This window comes from Toxorhynchites rutilus, chromosome 1 (genome assembly GCF_029784135.1).
Source record: "Toxorhynchites rutilus septentrionalis strain SRP chromosome 1, ASM2978413v1, whole genome shotgun sequence".
Classification (NCBI taxonomy): Eukaryota; Metazoa; Arthropoda; class Insecta; order Diptera; family Culicidae; genus Toxorhynchites; species Toxorhynchites rutilus.
The window spans coordinates 7,449,497-7,465,880 of NC_073744.1; the positions used below are offsets into that span (position 1 = coordinate 7,449,497).

The 16,384-nt window shown below is 35.5% G+C and overlaps 1 protein-coding gene and 1 long non-coding RNA gene across 2 annotated transcripts in view; both read right to left on the bottom strand.

The window, feature by feature from the left end:
- Nucleotides 1–16,384, bottom strand: part of LOC129781570 (CCR4-NOT transcription complex subunit 6-like) — a 316,234-nt gene that overhangs the window by 166,193 nt on the left and 133,657 nt on the right. The gene's annotated exons all lie outside the window — the stretch shown is intronic.
- Nucleotides 1–16,384, bottom strand: part of LOC129761069 (uncharacterized) — a 102,884-nt gene that overhangs the window by 26,086 nt on the left and 60,414 nt on the right. Inside the window, exon 2 of the long non-coding RNA XR_008740427.1 lies at nt 4,623–4,663. This is a non-coding gene — a long non-coding RNA (uncharacterized LOC129761069). The remainder of the gene's footprint in view (nt 1–4,622; nt 4,664–16,384) is intronic.

Here is a 16,384-nt window from a genome sequence, read left to right on the forward strand (position 1 = left end):
TGCGGCTGCAACCGCAATCACCGCCGCGTGCAGTGAGCGGCCGGCCAGCTCTGGTCTGAAGTATGCATAAATTTGCTAACTGAAACAGCTCGTTACCGCGACATCGATGTCGGCCGGCGCGGTGCAGGTTTTATGGATGAGAAAGAATTATTATTACACTATGACGCGCGAACTTGGCCGAACGCTGTGGCGCAATATTTGCCTGCACCCTTCGATATGATCATAGCAAACAGGTTGCTTGCCTGCCGGAGTACAAAAAAAAGCTAATTGAGTGAAATATTCGCGTTCTCATTACCGGGGTAATTTGAATAGCGAGCGTTCGTTGTGTGTCCAACGTGTAATCACGGGCTCGGCGGGAAAGCGAACAAGGAAGGTTAAGCGTGAGAAAACCTCCCAAGCCGCAAGGACAACAGATACCGATAAACCTTAGCCACTCTGGGAGTTGTTAATCCGTTAAACCGATGATCGAATTTCACACGGAAGTGCAGCCGAGCGCAGGGCTTACAAACTTTCTCACGCTTGCAAATTTGGGTGCGCAATCATATTAAGGTATGATCCATCAAGTCGTCCTCGTCAACTGGCTGACAACTGTTGTATTCCAAATTCCCAAAATCGAAACAATATCCACGGTCGAGTAACAATTATGAACTAATGATTTTCCAGTCTCCCAGCCTCCCAATTAATATGTGTAAACAGCCATGACTGCTGGCAGGCAGAACCGTCGGTTGTGACAATTAGCGAAACTGCGTGCTCGTGACATGCTATCCTTTGATAAAAAAACAAATGTAAAAGAACCAACCAAAGGGAGAAAAATCTTTTGTTCGCTAAGGCGTTGAACACACGGAACGGAATCGTGTGCTGCAGGGAAACTCTGCGTCCCCGAAACCAGATGCTGCGTGTGTGATATTTTGCGCTTATTACATTTAAGCAAACAATTATCATAATCAGCCAACCGATTGTGTTAGCGCAGTATCTACCATTCTTTTCCTTGTTTTTTTCTATGTTGCAAAGGAGGACACACAAGTAGAGGATTATGAGTTTGCGCGTTTCCCGCTCTTCCCTCAAAAACTGGGATCCATCCTCAGAAATGCGGAAGAATGTTTATACCATACGAGGCGGTATTGTGTCGTTGAGAAAATCTGGTTTTTAGTCACATCAATTAACTTTGCCATTGTCGTCGGCAGCCGTCCATTCCCTCCCAAAAAAGCAAATTCAAATTCGACCTTCGGTGGGCGCAAGTAGTTAAACTACATGTAGAGAGAGAGCGGTGTTATGAATATCAAATGAGTGCGGGAAAACGAAATTGTCACCCGTTGAAAAAATGCAACACAAAACATTGGCGGCCTATGATGGTACTGATTTAGCTTCTCTAATGCAAAATAGCAGTATATCAGCATTAGGGAAAATGAGTATACATGAAAGTGTTGTCTGCGCATATAATGCTTAGGGCATTAGTACAAAAGCATTATTGTCGCTAATGCTAATATGGGGCTGGTTATTAAAATCGATGAAGGGTTGGGGGAATCAAAACCACTTGACGTGTTTCTGTGGTACACCGTAGAGCAATTCCGAGCCAAATCACCCGGATAAATCAGGCAAACCAGATAAATCAGACAAACCAGACAAATTAGACAATCCGAAATCCGAAATCAGAAATCAGACAAATCAGAGAAATTAGAAAAAATCATAAAAATCAGGAAAATCAGCAGAAAAAAAACAGGAAGATTAAAAAGTCAGAAAATCATAAAAATAAGACAAATCAGACAATCCAAAATCCGAAATCAGAAATCAGACAAATCAGACAATCCAAAATCAGAAATCAGACAAATCATACAAACCAGACAAATTAGAGAAATTAGAAAAATCATGAAAATCAGTAAAATCAGGAAAAAAACAGAAGAAACAGAGAGATTAAAAAATCAGGAAATCAGAAAAATTAGACAAATCAGGCATACCAGATAAATCAGAGAATCCGAAATTCGAAATCAGTAATCAAACAAATCAGACAAATCAGAGAAATTAGAAATATCATAAAAATCAGGAAAACAAAAAAAAACAGCAAAAAAAGGGAGATTAAAAAATTTTAATTCAGAAAAATTTGACAAATCCGACAAATCAGAGAAATTAGAAAAAATAAAAAAAATTAACAACTAAAAAATGTGGAAAAATTGAAAAATATAAAAATCCAGAGAATTTAAAATATCTTAATGATCTAAGAAATCTGAAAAATCGAAAAAAAATCTCAAAACCTAAAAAATGTAAAAAGAAAATAAAATAATAAAAATCTTCAAATTCAGAAAAAATCAGAAAAATTAGAAAAAATTAAAATAATCAGAAAACCCGAAAAAATAATTGAAAACTTAAAACTTAATCTAAATCTTAAAAATCTTATGGAATCCATGAAATTTAAAAGATCTTAAAGATCTGAAAAATTTAAAACCAGGCACCAGATAAATCCTGATAAACCAGATAATCCAGATAAGATCAGACAAATCAGAAAATTCGAAATCCGAAATCAGACAAATCAGAAACATCAGAGAAAATAGAAATATCATAAAAATCAGAAAAATCGTGAAAAAACAGAAAAAACAAGGAGATTAAAAATCAGATCAAATCAGAAATTTAGACAAAAATTAGACAAAACAGTCAAATCAGTGAAATTAGAAAAATTAGAAGAATTAACAATTGAAAAATTTCAAAATATGAAAATTCAGAATATTAAAATATCTTAAATATCTAAAAAATCTAAAACAAACAGAAAATCTTGAACAATCTGAAAATCGGAAGAAACAGAAAATCAGAACAGTTAGAAAAAAATATTCGAAAAATCTCAAAAATTTTAAAAATCTAAAAAAAATGGATGGAATCCATAAAATTTTAAATATTTTAAAAATCTAAAAAATATAAAAAAAAATAAATCTAAAAATCCCAAAAACCTAAAAAACTGAAAAATCGAAAAATTCTAAAAAAATAAAAAAAGCATGAAAATTAGAAGAATCGGAAAAAATCAGAAAAATTAGAAAAATTTTGAATAATCAGAAAACCTGAAAAAATTGATTGAAAAATCAGAAAAATAAAAAAACAGATAAAAACTTGAACAATCTGAAAATCGAAAAAAAGACAGAAACTAGAACAGTCAGACAAAATTAGAAATATTTGAAAAATCTCAAAAATTTATAGGCTCTAATAAAATTGTTGGAATGCAGAAAATTTAAAAGATCTTGAAGATCTCAAAAATATAAAAAAAAATCTAAGAATCTGAAAAATCTGAAAAAAGCTAGAAAAAATTAAAAATCTTAAAATTCTGAAGAAAGAGCATAAAAATTAGAAGAATCAGAAAAAATAAGAAAATTAGAAAAAATTGAAATAATCAGAAAAACCAAAAAAAAAATTGAAAAATCAGAAAAATAAAAAAAAGTAAAGCCGCAAAAAATATTCGAAAAATCTCAATAATTTAAAAACTCCAAAAAGAGGGAAAAATCAGAGCAAATTTAATAGATCTTAAAGATCTTAAAAATATAAAAAATAAGAATTTAAAAACCTAAAAAATCTGAAAAACCTAAAAAAATTAAAAATCTAAAAATCCAGAAAAATTAAAAGAAGCATGAATATTAGAAAATTAAGAGAAAATCAGAAAAATTTGAAAAATTTAAAATAATCAGAAGCCCAAAAAAATTATTGATAAATCAGGAAAATAAAAAAAAACAAAAAAAACTTGAACAATCACAAATTCGGAGAATCGGAAAAAACTGAAAAATCAGAACAGTCAGAAAAAAAAAGACATATTCGAAAAATCTCAAAAATCTGATTCGACCTTCTCCGATTTTTTTTTTTAATTTGATACTTACGGTAGAAACTAAAATCACAATTTTCGTTATCATATGACCAATTTAAGGGGGAAACTTTGTCTGGAAGGGAATAATAAATTTTCGTGAATTTTTTTGTTGGGAATAAAGTGAAGTGTTCGGGTATTTTGGTTACTGTTTAAGGCATACTTGAAGATGTCTTTTCCATTTTTTGAGTAAGAGAAAAATGATTAATACGCTGTTGAGAGATGGATGCTTAGATGTTGTCTGAAAATCGGTACCTTGCTGGTGGTATCGGTTCTGAAGAAACGGGGTGTCGCAAAACGAATTCCAATGAATGTTTAGCAATTTTAGGAAAATACCTAGAGCTTTAAATAGAGGTTTTTGAAAATTGGCCAAAATGTCAAATTGGCTGACGTTTTTGATAAACATAATTATTTTTAATGAAAAATCGCTGTTTAGAGGCTCATAAAAAATCGAAAAAATGAGATATCAAAAAAAGAGCTTCTTCTTAGATAGCACTAACTTTTCCAGTGAAACTTTGCCTTCAAAAAACAGCTATATAACGCTTTAGATAATTCATTTTTACAAAAATTCTGAAAAATCGGTCGAGTAGATCCATAGATAGTGATAACACCAGCTGGAAAACATGGTTACGAGAAAAACGCGTTTAAAAATTCGTACAGCAATACTATATCCTCATACTTTTGGCTATAACTTCCCAATGAAATCAAATATCGAAATTTCTTTTTAGAACAACATTTCTGAGGTCTTCCTAGAATATATTTAGAGTGTATTCGTGAATGATATACTTACGGTTGGATAATACTTATGATAACATTATCACCAAAACATACCTGTAAAGAATGAAACGAAAATTAGCGCCTTGCATAAAACTTTGTAAAAACTGTGGAAACGGAAGATATCATTCAAAAAGCAATTGTAAATGTTGAAAGCATATTCGGCTTATTTATACCTCGCAGGGATGTCACGGCAGGTACAAAGAATACTATCATACATTCAGTCAAATATGAACCGGGTATTAGTGTTTTTTTTAAGAAAATGCTTTATTTTTCATCTGAATATATATTATCGCCTTCAAAATAGGCCCCTTCTGAGGCAAAACACTTTTTTCAACGAACTATTCAGTCATCGAAACACTTTTTATACCTGTATTTAGTGATTTCCTTTAGTTCACGCAGCGAATTTGTCTTTGATGCTGTCAAAAAAAGGTCCTACGATGCGGTAATTTCAGTTTCGGAAATAGGAAAAAATCACACGGGGCCAAATCTGGAGAGTACGGTGCTTGTTCAATCACAATCGAGCAATTTGAGTAAACAATTCGTTGACAATGGTCGGTCGATGAGCTGATGCATTATCGAGGTGCAAAATCTACGTGTTATCCTTCCACAAATCTGAAAACTTTGAAAAATCATAATTCAAAAACGAGAAAAAACGTTTCTCTGGTTTCGATTTATGTTATGTGAAAAATCCTCAGCTTTCAAGAAAAAAATTAAAAATATATAGCGTCTTTGGTCCCGAGACTATGAAAACAATAAAAATCGAATACAATCAATATTAACGAGAGCAGAATTCGAATTTTCTGCAGGTATAGTATTTTTTCAAAAAAATACCAGGTGATTGGCTTTAATTTGATATGTTGGTCATCTGAATCGGTTCAGTAGTTCAAAATTTATGAATTTTTGAAAAAAAGGAAAAAGTTGGTTTTTCGGATAACCCTAAAATGAAAATGGAACAAAACTACAAATTGTCTCGAAAATCTGAGAACCACTATATCGGTTTGGCATGGAATGGCTGTATATTTATTTTTAATTTTTTTCATATAAAAACATTTGCAGACATGTGGCTTAAAACAAAATGTATGTTTTTCAACGTAACTCCTAAACATATAGTTGTACCATAATGATGTATTTGGAAAAAATGTTGAAAATTATAAGCAAATTCACAAAATTTCATGAACATGACGGTATAACACGACAAACATATTAAAAAAGCCTATCTATATATATAAAAATGGAGTGATGTCTGTCTGTCTGTCTGATTCTTATAGACTCGGAAACTACTGAACCGATCGACATGAAAATTTGTATGTAGGGGTTTTTGGGGCCGGGGAAAGTTTTCGTGATATTTTGAGACCCCTCCCCCCTCTCTAAGGGGGGGCTGCCATACAAATGAAACACAAATTTCTGCATTACTCGGAAATTAACCAAGCAAACGAAACCAAAGTTGGCATGTGAAAGTTTTAGGGTGCAATAAATGTTTCTATGATGGTTAGACAGTCCTTCCCCCACTCAAAGGGGGGGGGGGGGGGTGCTGCCATACAAATGAAACACAAATTTCTGCATTACTCGAGAATTAATCAAGCAAATGAAACCAAATTTGGCATGTGGAGGTTTTAGGATGCAATAAATGTTTCTATGGTGTTAAGATACTCCTTCCCCCTCTCTTAGAGGGGGCTGCCGTACAAATGAAACACAAATTTTTGCATTACCCGAGAATTAATCAAGCAAATTAAACCAAATTAGGCATATGGAAACTTTAGGGTGCAATGAATGTTTCTATGGTGGTTAGATACCCCTCCCCCCTCTCTTAGGTGCTGCGGAAAACTCATATTTCCTCCAACTCAAACGGAATAGAAACTTTCATTCGAATCAAAAATACTCATGTTTTGTCATTTGTTGAATTCTTTTGTAACTGCTCTATACCCATCGACTCTTAATGTAAGTTAACACCCGAATGTAGGCAAAAAGATTGCTCGTTGCGTTGTGGGGGAAAAGGAGTGGTTAGTAAAATCGAAATAACATACCCATTTTAATCGTCTAATTGTAAACTTTTTTTTGCATTATTGCACTGTTAAGGTTTTAAGCAAAAAAAATTGCTGGATAAATTTCCTGTCTAATGGTATACAACATAACATATATCGCAATAACGATTTTGCGTAATACTAGTTTGAAATCTCTTAAGGATTCGTTACATGCCTCGTTTTCAATTTCGTAGTGACTTTCCCATACAGTCATTCCATGCCTAACCGATATAGAGATTCTCCGATTTTCGTGAAAAGTGGTTCTTTTGTTCCTTATCGCAAAATATTTTTTCACCCATAATTTTTCATTTTGATCCGAAAAATCGTGTCTCATTTTTACAAAACTGACTTTTTTCAAGGATTCAGTATTTTTGAACTGCGGTACCGATTCAAATGATCGACATATCAAATTGAAAACAATGAGCTAGTCTTGTTTGAAAAATATTACACTTGGGAAAAAAATCGGATTTTTTTCCGTGATTGTATTGATTGTAATTGTAATTGTAACTATGAAAGTTTACATAAGTTGAGGTTTTTTCACATAACATATCCAAATATCAGAGAGGTGTTTTTTTTCGTTTTTGAGTCATGATTTTTCAAAAGTTAACATGTTTCCAGTTTTCGCTCAATATTGCGACTCTGCGACTAGACTACATCTATGCGACTAGAACCCAATTTTTACGCGAGCGTGATATTTTTTCAAATAAGACCAACTCATTGGCTTCAAATTAATATATCGATCATCTGAATCGGCCCAGTAGTTCAAAAGTTATTAATGAAATGATTTTTTCTGACCATCGGCTAATTTTGAAAAGTCGTAACTCAAGAACAAAAAATAACGCCTCTCTGGTTTTTGGATATGTTGTGTGAAAAAACTTCAGCTTTCAAGAAAAAATATAAAAATATATATAGACCATGAAAACCACAAAAAACAAATATAATTAATAATAACGAATAAAAATCCAAATTTTCTACAACTGCAGTATTCTATAAAAAAGCCCAGCTAATTGGCTTTGATTTCATATGTCGATCATCGGTACAGTAGTTCAAAAGTTATGAGTTTTTGAAAAAAAATCATTTTTGTAATAAATCAGCAAAAATTATTTTTTGGACCACCCTAAAATGGAAATGGGCACCCTAATAATAAAATAAAAAAAAATACGGGTCTAATATTTTGCGATAAGAAACAAAACTACCGTTTTTCGCGGAAATCTGAGAACCACTTCATCGATTTGGCATGAACTAGCTGTATATTAGGGTGCCAATGAAAATGGTCATCTCGAGTTTCAAAAGGTTACCCAATAAAAAATGTTCACCACCTCGAAAAAAACACCCTATGCAAAATATCAGCTCAATCGGACTTAATGGAGAGTTTTGAGTTTTTTGAAAATCGAAAAATCACCCAAGGGGGAAAATCGGGGTTTTCGAAAAAAAAATTTTGATGCCAAGTGTCTTAAAATTGCATGAAACGTCGAGATCTAGTGTCTTCTCGAAAAAAAAATTTTAGTCAAAAATCGACACTCTGGGACTTAGTTTTTTTTCGGCATGCGAAACGAAAAGTATGGTTTAGGGTCATAATAAAAATAGTTATCTCGGTTTTTCATTCGGAACTTGCTACGAAATGTTGATTTACACAATAATATACCCTATGCAAAATATTAGCTCATTCGGACTTCATTTACTGGTGTCACAAACGTTAAAATTTGAGTTTTTTTGAAAAACGAAAAATCACCGAAAATCGAGGTTTTAAAATGTTTTTTTTGATGCCAAATGTCTTAAAATTGCATTACTCGTCGAGATTTACAGTTATCTCGAATTTTTTTTTTTGAGATAACTGTTAATCTCAACGTGTTATGCAATTTTAAGACTTTTGGCATCAACCCCTTTTTTTAAAAACCCCGATTTCCACTGATTTTTCGTTTTTCAAAAAAACTCAAATTTTTTACGTCTGCGACACCAGTAAATGAAGTCCGAATGAGCTAATATTTTGCATATGGTATATTATTGTGCAAATCAACATTTCGTAGCAAGTTCCGCACTAGATCTCGACATTTCATGCCATATTAAGACATTTGGCATCTAAAAAAAAATTTCGAAAACCCCGATTTCCTTTACTCCCCCCTTGGGTGATTTTTCGATTTTCAAAAAACTCAAACTTTGGCCGCTTTGCGCCACTCTCCATTAAGTCCGATTGAGCTGATATTTTGCATAGTGTGTTTTTTCGAGGTGGTGAACATTTCGTGTGCTAGAGGGTCAAATGCGCAAATAATGAGCTGTTTTAAAAGCTTGAAAATGGTTTGTATGTATGCGAGCAGACATCTCTTTCTGTTTTCTTTTCTCATTTCATTTGGGATTGTGCCAAAAAAAAAATTCCATACGACGTCAATGGGGATCGAACCAAGGCCGGCTGGAATGCAAAGCTGTTTAACACGACCACGCTATCCATATAGCTGCCAGTGCGTGATAATATTACACCTCATCATAAAATGAAGTTGGAAAGTGTTTTCTGAGAGGATAAAGAAGAACATGAACGAGAATATATCTTTCTCTGTCTGGGCAGTGTATTTGGCAGATTATATGATGCCAAATGACTTAAAAATGCATAAAACGTCTAGATCTGGTGTTATCACGAAAAAAAAAATTTTGGCCTAAAATCGACTTTTTGGGACTTAGCCTGAGTGTCAAACTTTCAAATCGAAACTTTGAGTGCTTTGAGGCACCTCTAAACCATGTCCGATCGAGCTGAAACTTTGCACAGATCATTTTTTTGGACCAATAAACAAAATGTACATGGTCGGTTTTTGAAATTAGACGATGATTTTTTTCCCATATATCCATTGCCACCCTAATATACATGTATTGGGGAGTAGAACATTTTCTGTTATTTTTCAGCTCATTTTATGTAATAAATCGAGATGCCATACCATGTGCTAAAAATTAACTTTGGGTGTAGAAATCAAAGTCGTAGTTCTACGTCAAAAGTGAGGGAAATTCAAAATCGCAGGAATATTTTCCGGTGGAGAAGTTTGGTCAATTCTTCCGAAAAAGTGTGAGAAGATTCCACTTCCTGGCAAAATTACGATACCCTCTGATCCATGTTTGACTCTTTGGGAACATATATTTCAGTTCCAATATTTATCTATTCGAAAAAAAAATTCCGGTCATGCAGCAATGCAGTACCATTCGGGCTGATCTAGCATATGTTTAATCTCATTGGCGGATTAAAACAGTTGGCAGCCGCAGCCGTTTCACCACGGAGAACCAGACAGCTTGGACCCACGGCTTTTAGCCTAGTTTTACCGGAGAACGACGGCTGCACCTACGCGGGTAATACGCCCCCCGATGTGGAGTGGGACAGAGAATAATGTAAGAACAAAACAGACAACTCGGCTGGATGAAAGTAAAAAGAGAGGGGGGGGGGGAGTAACACCAGGGAAGGCGAAAACTCCAACAACCGTGTTTTAGTTGTTATTATTTTCGTCTGTACTGATTATGGTAAACGGCTTGTGCGCGGTTTGTCCCGTTTAGGGCAACGGGTGGTCGGTTTACTGTGTTCAAAATAAGATCGATTTGCATAAGTTCTAAAACTGTGTCCGTGGATGGATTTATAGATTTCAGAGAAAATTTTCGTGTTAATAAAATCACATCTATTGGATTTTTCTGATTCAATGTCAATTATCAAAACACACCTGCAAATAGCGAACAGCTGTGACTCCGAAGCTATAAATTGGTTCTGTTGCAGCTACTGCGGGGTTTATAGCTCCCGTTGGATCAGCCGCATTCGTCGGACACCAAAAGTCCCGGCGGGCAGGAGAGGCTTCTGCTTTACGACATATTAATAGGGGTCTTGTATAATCACATCGGTTTTGAGCAGCGTGAACTGGTGACCAATCCGCGCGGCCCGGCCAATTACGCGGGTATAAACTGAACGGTGTTAGAAGGGCACGCGTCTTGGGATGCGCCATAATATCGTAGGATTTATCGCCAATTCGATCCCCAGCTGTGATTCGACACAGCTTGGATGGCTGTTGGGTTGCATTAGCATCGATTTTTGTGTGTCGTCCACTAACTGCGCACAGTGAAATAATCTGTTTACACACCAATCAGTGCGCAGCTTTCGAAACCGATCGACCGTAAATAGACGTCATTCGATCCCAAATAATTATCCGTTCATGGCTTTTCATTACCTAGCGCGAATTTCGAATCACATTAGGCCGTGCAACGATCGACCTTCGTCTTACGCTTTTTACAACGCCCGTGGTTAATTTCCGGAAGCTATTAACGTTTCAAAGTACTTCCTACTCTAGGAAAAGCGGTGAGTAAATAGTGCACCAACGGAGAAAATAACACACCCCGACCTAACTGGTTTCGAGATTGATAAGTGTTGTTTTGTCTCGAACTAGGGTGAAACGTTTGATCGCGCAGGTCTTTTTCGGGCAATACAAATTTTACATCGTTTAAATGATGCAACCGCGAATGTCGCTCAAACGCGAAATAAGTTTTAAGAGCCCGCGTGATCATAGCTTTTACTTCGAAGTCACTTCAAACCCCGCTGCAATCGGTGTGTCGGTGTCGCGCAGGAAAGTGGTCGCCGTCTCCACAGTCCCAATCGGTTGAGATGATGCGACTTTCTCTAAACCTCGTCGCCGTCGTCGTAATGACAAACCCTCATCAAACCCCTCTATATTTACTCTCACGCTTTCGCGCGATGCTCCCAAAGCACGGGCGCGACGGTGACAGAAGTCGCGCGCGCTGTGCATTTTCACAAATCCATAATTGTCAAACGCTCCGAATCACCACCGCCACCCGGTGGCGCTGCTGGGATGGGGACTGCTGAGGGAAACCTATATATTTCCGACGCGCGTAATAACATCATTAGTTGCGAGAGACAGAGGGAAGCTGCGAACATGTGCGCGCGGGAATCTCTGTCTACTGGGCGCAGTGATGCGGTTAAAACTATTTCTACAGTTTTAGCATCACGCGTACGCGTATAAGGCTTCGCACCGATCTGTGGCTCCGACCATGCGCCGTTTTGAAATTGATCGATTCAGGCATTATTCATTGGAATATTGTGAAATCTTATATCTCACTTGTTCCGTGTAGAAACCAGTCCATTTGATTTCAACACATCAACAATCATGCATTTTAAAAAAGAACGATAATTATTTGTGTTTTTCCTTAAAAAATAGACAATCGAGGAACAAATTTATATTCCTCCTAGAAATTCCTTGACGGAACCATCACAGGAACTCGCATCCGAACATAAATCATACGTTTGTATTGAGCATTGGAAAAACGGCCTCACATACACGGTTTTGTTGATTTTGTTGCACGATAACGCTCGACCGCATGTTGCTCCAGTCATCCCTTACCTGGAAACATTTTCACCCTACTCAGTTATATTCTATAAATCACCAGGTCATAATCGACGATGCATGTTCAGAAGAACTTTCATTCTTACGAAGGTACCTAACGTTACATACCAATCGAATTGAAAATTCTGTAGGATTTGTTTGACATGATATGCATTACATTTCCCAAAACCGTAAATGGTTGAAATACAATATTTATAATATATTAGTATATATTATAATATTAGCGGCGAGATACAATATTTATATACCACTACCATTTCTGAGGCGAAGACGAACCCAGAACGAAAATATTGCAACTAAAGCCCCACCCATTCAAATTTATAGTCTGCGATCTGAAAGCTCGTTTTTAAAATACAACTTTGAAACATGAAGATGACAGATTTCAATTTGAATTGCGAATTCCGCGTACAAATTACTATTAATTAAATTATTATTATCATATTATTAAATTTTGACAATTCTATCCCATTCCAAGTTCTAGAGGCAATCTGCCAGATTCAAATCCCGATGCCAAATTCTGGACTCATGGATTTTCAGATAACTGATTTTATATATCACTAGCTGACACGGCAAACTTCGTCTCGCTCAAAATGGATGTGAACACCTTCAAACATTCACGCGTTTCCTTACTAAGCGAACGTTACGAACGCGAACTTTACAATTTTATTTTACCATAAATTTTCTAGTACTTCTACCAAAACTCGTAATTATAATGAGAATTTATTTCCAGACACAATTCTCGCTCAAGATTCTTCAATTACTTGCACATAACATGTTTCTCCGAAATACATGTTTGATGAAAATGTAACAAAATGAAGGCAGCTCAAATCAGACCATTCCTTTTTCGAGTTTTGCGTTTACCAACAAATTTGGCGTTTAATTTTGGTTTATATAATTGGAAGGTATAGCAGTGCGTTTTTTGATCTGAAAATCCATTTCCACTTTCGAACAGAGATCAATTTCGTTAGCGCAAACATCAAATGGACTAAAATGGGAATTCGATTTTCCAAACTTTTCTATTTTTCTTCAGAGTTTTCCGAAAAAAATTTCAATTGTCGTGTTTAGTTGTGAATATGGTTGGTATGTATAATATTTTTATGGAACCCTTTTTCTCCTTTCAGAGGACACATGCCAAGTTTGGCTCCATTTGCTTGATTAGTTCTCGAGTTAGGAGCGTTGACCACCTTAGAAACGTTTTTTGCCTCCTGAAACATCCACATGCCTAATTTGGTTCCGTTTGCTTCATTAGTTCTTGAGTTATTTGTATGGTAGCCACCAGACTACCAAACCGCCCCCCCCTTCCCCTTTAGAGAGGGTTGAGGAGTTCTGATTCACCAAAGAAACGTTTCGTGCCACCTAAAACCTCCATATGCCAAATTTGACTTCATTTAGTTAATCATTTTTCGAGTTTGGCAGAAATTGTGTTTCATTTATATGGCAACTTCCCCTTGGAGAGAGGTGAGGAGTAGTCTATTTACCATAGAAACGTTTCGTGTCCCCTAAAACATTCACATGCCAAATTTTGCTCCATTTGCTTGATTAGCTCTTCAGTTATGCAAATTAATGCTTCATCTGTATGGCAAAACCCCCTCTCCCCCTTTAGAGAGGGAAAGGAGCATCTATTCAACATAGAAACGTTTCGTGCTCTCTAAAACCAACACATGCCAGTTTTGGCTCCGTTTGCTTGATTAGTTTTCAAGTTATACAAAAATTTGTGTTTCATTTCTATGGTTCCCTCCCCTGAGAAAGGGAGGAGGGGTCTCGAACTATCATAAGAACCTTCCCCGGCCCCAAAAACCCCTACATAGAAATTTTCATGTCGATCGGTTCAGTAATTTCCGAGTCCACAAGAATCAGACAGACAGGCAGACAGAAATCAGTTTATATTTATATATATATATATATATATATATATATATATTCTTCACTCAAATCCCAGTTTCCGAATTTCAGCCTCGAGATTCCAAATCATCGATTACAATAAAATTGACTTGTTCATTCTGACTCCAATTGCTAGAACTCATATGCCAAGTTCCAGACTTCATTCTCGGATTTAGGATTCCGATAGCAGATTCAATTTCCAGAATCATATTCCGGTTGCTAAACTTCCCAAACCACAAAACTTAGAACACGAATAGTACATTCCGATTCCAAACACGGTCCACGGATACCGATTGTAGATTCCAACCTTAAACTCCGGTTGTGATTCCGGTTTTGGGTTTGAAGATCAGCTTTTCGACCCAAATTCAGATCAAGATTAGTTAATTGCAAATGGCGGATTCAGAACCTGATTTCAGCGACAAGACTATGAGATTTTCAGATTATAGATTTTTGGTTTCAAATTCCATAATACCAATTTTAGTTTCAGTTTCTGATTCGGAATTACAGATCACAAATATCGGATCCCGGCGCGGTTTTCAATCTATTTCTGATTTTAAATGCCAAAATCCATGTATGGAACAACGAACTTTAAATACAGATTCCAGATTCTAGATAACAAACGGGATTCTAAGTCCCAGATTTCTTCTTCGGATTCCGAATTACTGAAGCAAAATTTTAAGATTGAGATTCTGGAGATCAGATCATGTTTCAGATTCAAGACTCCAAGAATTTCGGGTTATAAAGTTATTCTAGTTAAGAGACGAGAATCTATGTTCCAGATTTCATTTTCTTTATCGGTTTTTAACTTGCAGATGAGAATCCAAAAATCAGTTTCCATATGCTAAATTCTTCAGAGCACAAAACTTGTAATACAGATTTTAAATTGACATTTCTGGCTCGGATAGGTTTTTACAAATACAGATTATGGAATCCACCCTTAAACTCAAACTGTTAAATCAAATTTGAAATCGCCTTTCAGATTCCAAATTCAGATCAAATTCGGTAGTACCATATTTCTAAATTCAGAAGCAGATTTTGTAGATTCAGATTCCAAACTCAGATTGATTATAGATTCAAGACTTCCAGGTTTTCATAGTATTGATTACAGATTTGGGATTCCGGAATACTTTCGGACTTAGATTCTGGATTCCAAAATTTCACTAAGATTCGGGATTACAGAGTACAAATGACGGATTTCCTACGCTAATTTCGAATTCAATTTAGTTTCCAAATGATTTCCAAAAAATGTTTCATGTTTGAAAATTTGTTATCTTGTTTTTGATGAATGTTGATTTGCTGATCCGGACACGAACTCCAAGTACATATGGTAGATTCCTACCTGTGATTCCAAACATGAGTTCGAGGCAAAGAGTCTGAACTAAAATTCAGATCAGATTCAGATCAGATTATTATATTCCTGATTCCAGAAGCCGATTATAGATTCAACAAAACTTGATCAAATTATAGATTCCAGATTTAGAGTTCCAGAATACATTTAGAGTCAGACTCTGGATTCTTATATGAGGGGCTCAGAAGGAAAGGGGTGTAAGTGACTTGATCGATTTCTTTTCATCAACTTTTTCTCTAGTTCATAACTGAACTGCAACATCGTTCCAATTTGAGTTTGTTATAGAATCCAATAGATGAGGTTCTGACCTACCTTCCACATTGTCAAATACAGCTGGGAGTGTGTTTGCAGCTAAGTTATGACCAAAAGAGAGAGTCGATGTAGAGAAATCGATGATGTCACTTAAACCCCTGTCATTTTGAGCCACTCATATTAAATTCGACGGAATCCCAACATCATTTTCATCACTTTGATTTCCAATACCAGAATTTGATATATGAATTCTGGCATTTAAAAACTCAAAATACGGATTCCAGGTTCTATAGATGGCAGACAGTCAATTCCAGATTTTATATTTCGATTCGGAATCCCAGAATCATATTCCGAAAATGTTCGATCTTTTTTTCTAATCTTTTCATCACAGATCACAAATCACAGATTGAATGAAGATGATGAATCCAGATTCAAGACTTACAGCTTTACATATAATAAATTCCAGGTTTTTTTTCAATTTCGGAATACTATTGGACTTAGATTCTCAATTCAAATTTAATTTAGATTCTGGATCAGTTCGGTTTCGACTTCGCAGATTCTGTAATCCCGAATTCCTGATGTAGATTTTGAATTCGTCATTTTCTCACATCTTTATTTTGATTTGAACTGTCAGAATCTATGTATGCCAAAATACACGAAACAAAATACACTATGTATGCCAAAATACACGAAACATTCTTTAATATCCGAAATAAAATAAAATACGATCCCAGATTCCGTATCAGGATTGCGAATTTATGATATGGATTTCAGGCTCAGACGTTTGTACTTCAGATTGTATGTACGGATTCGGGATTTAGCAAAGAGCTTATTATTCCACTTTCCAGATCTCGATACAGTTTTCAGATTCGAGATCACAAATTAAAAATATTACAGA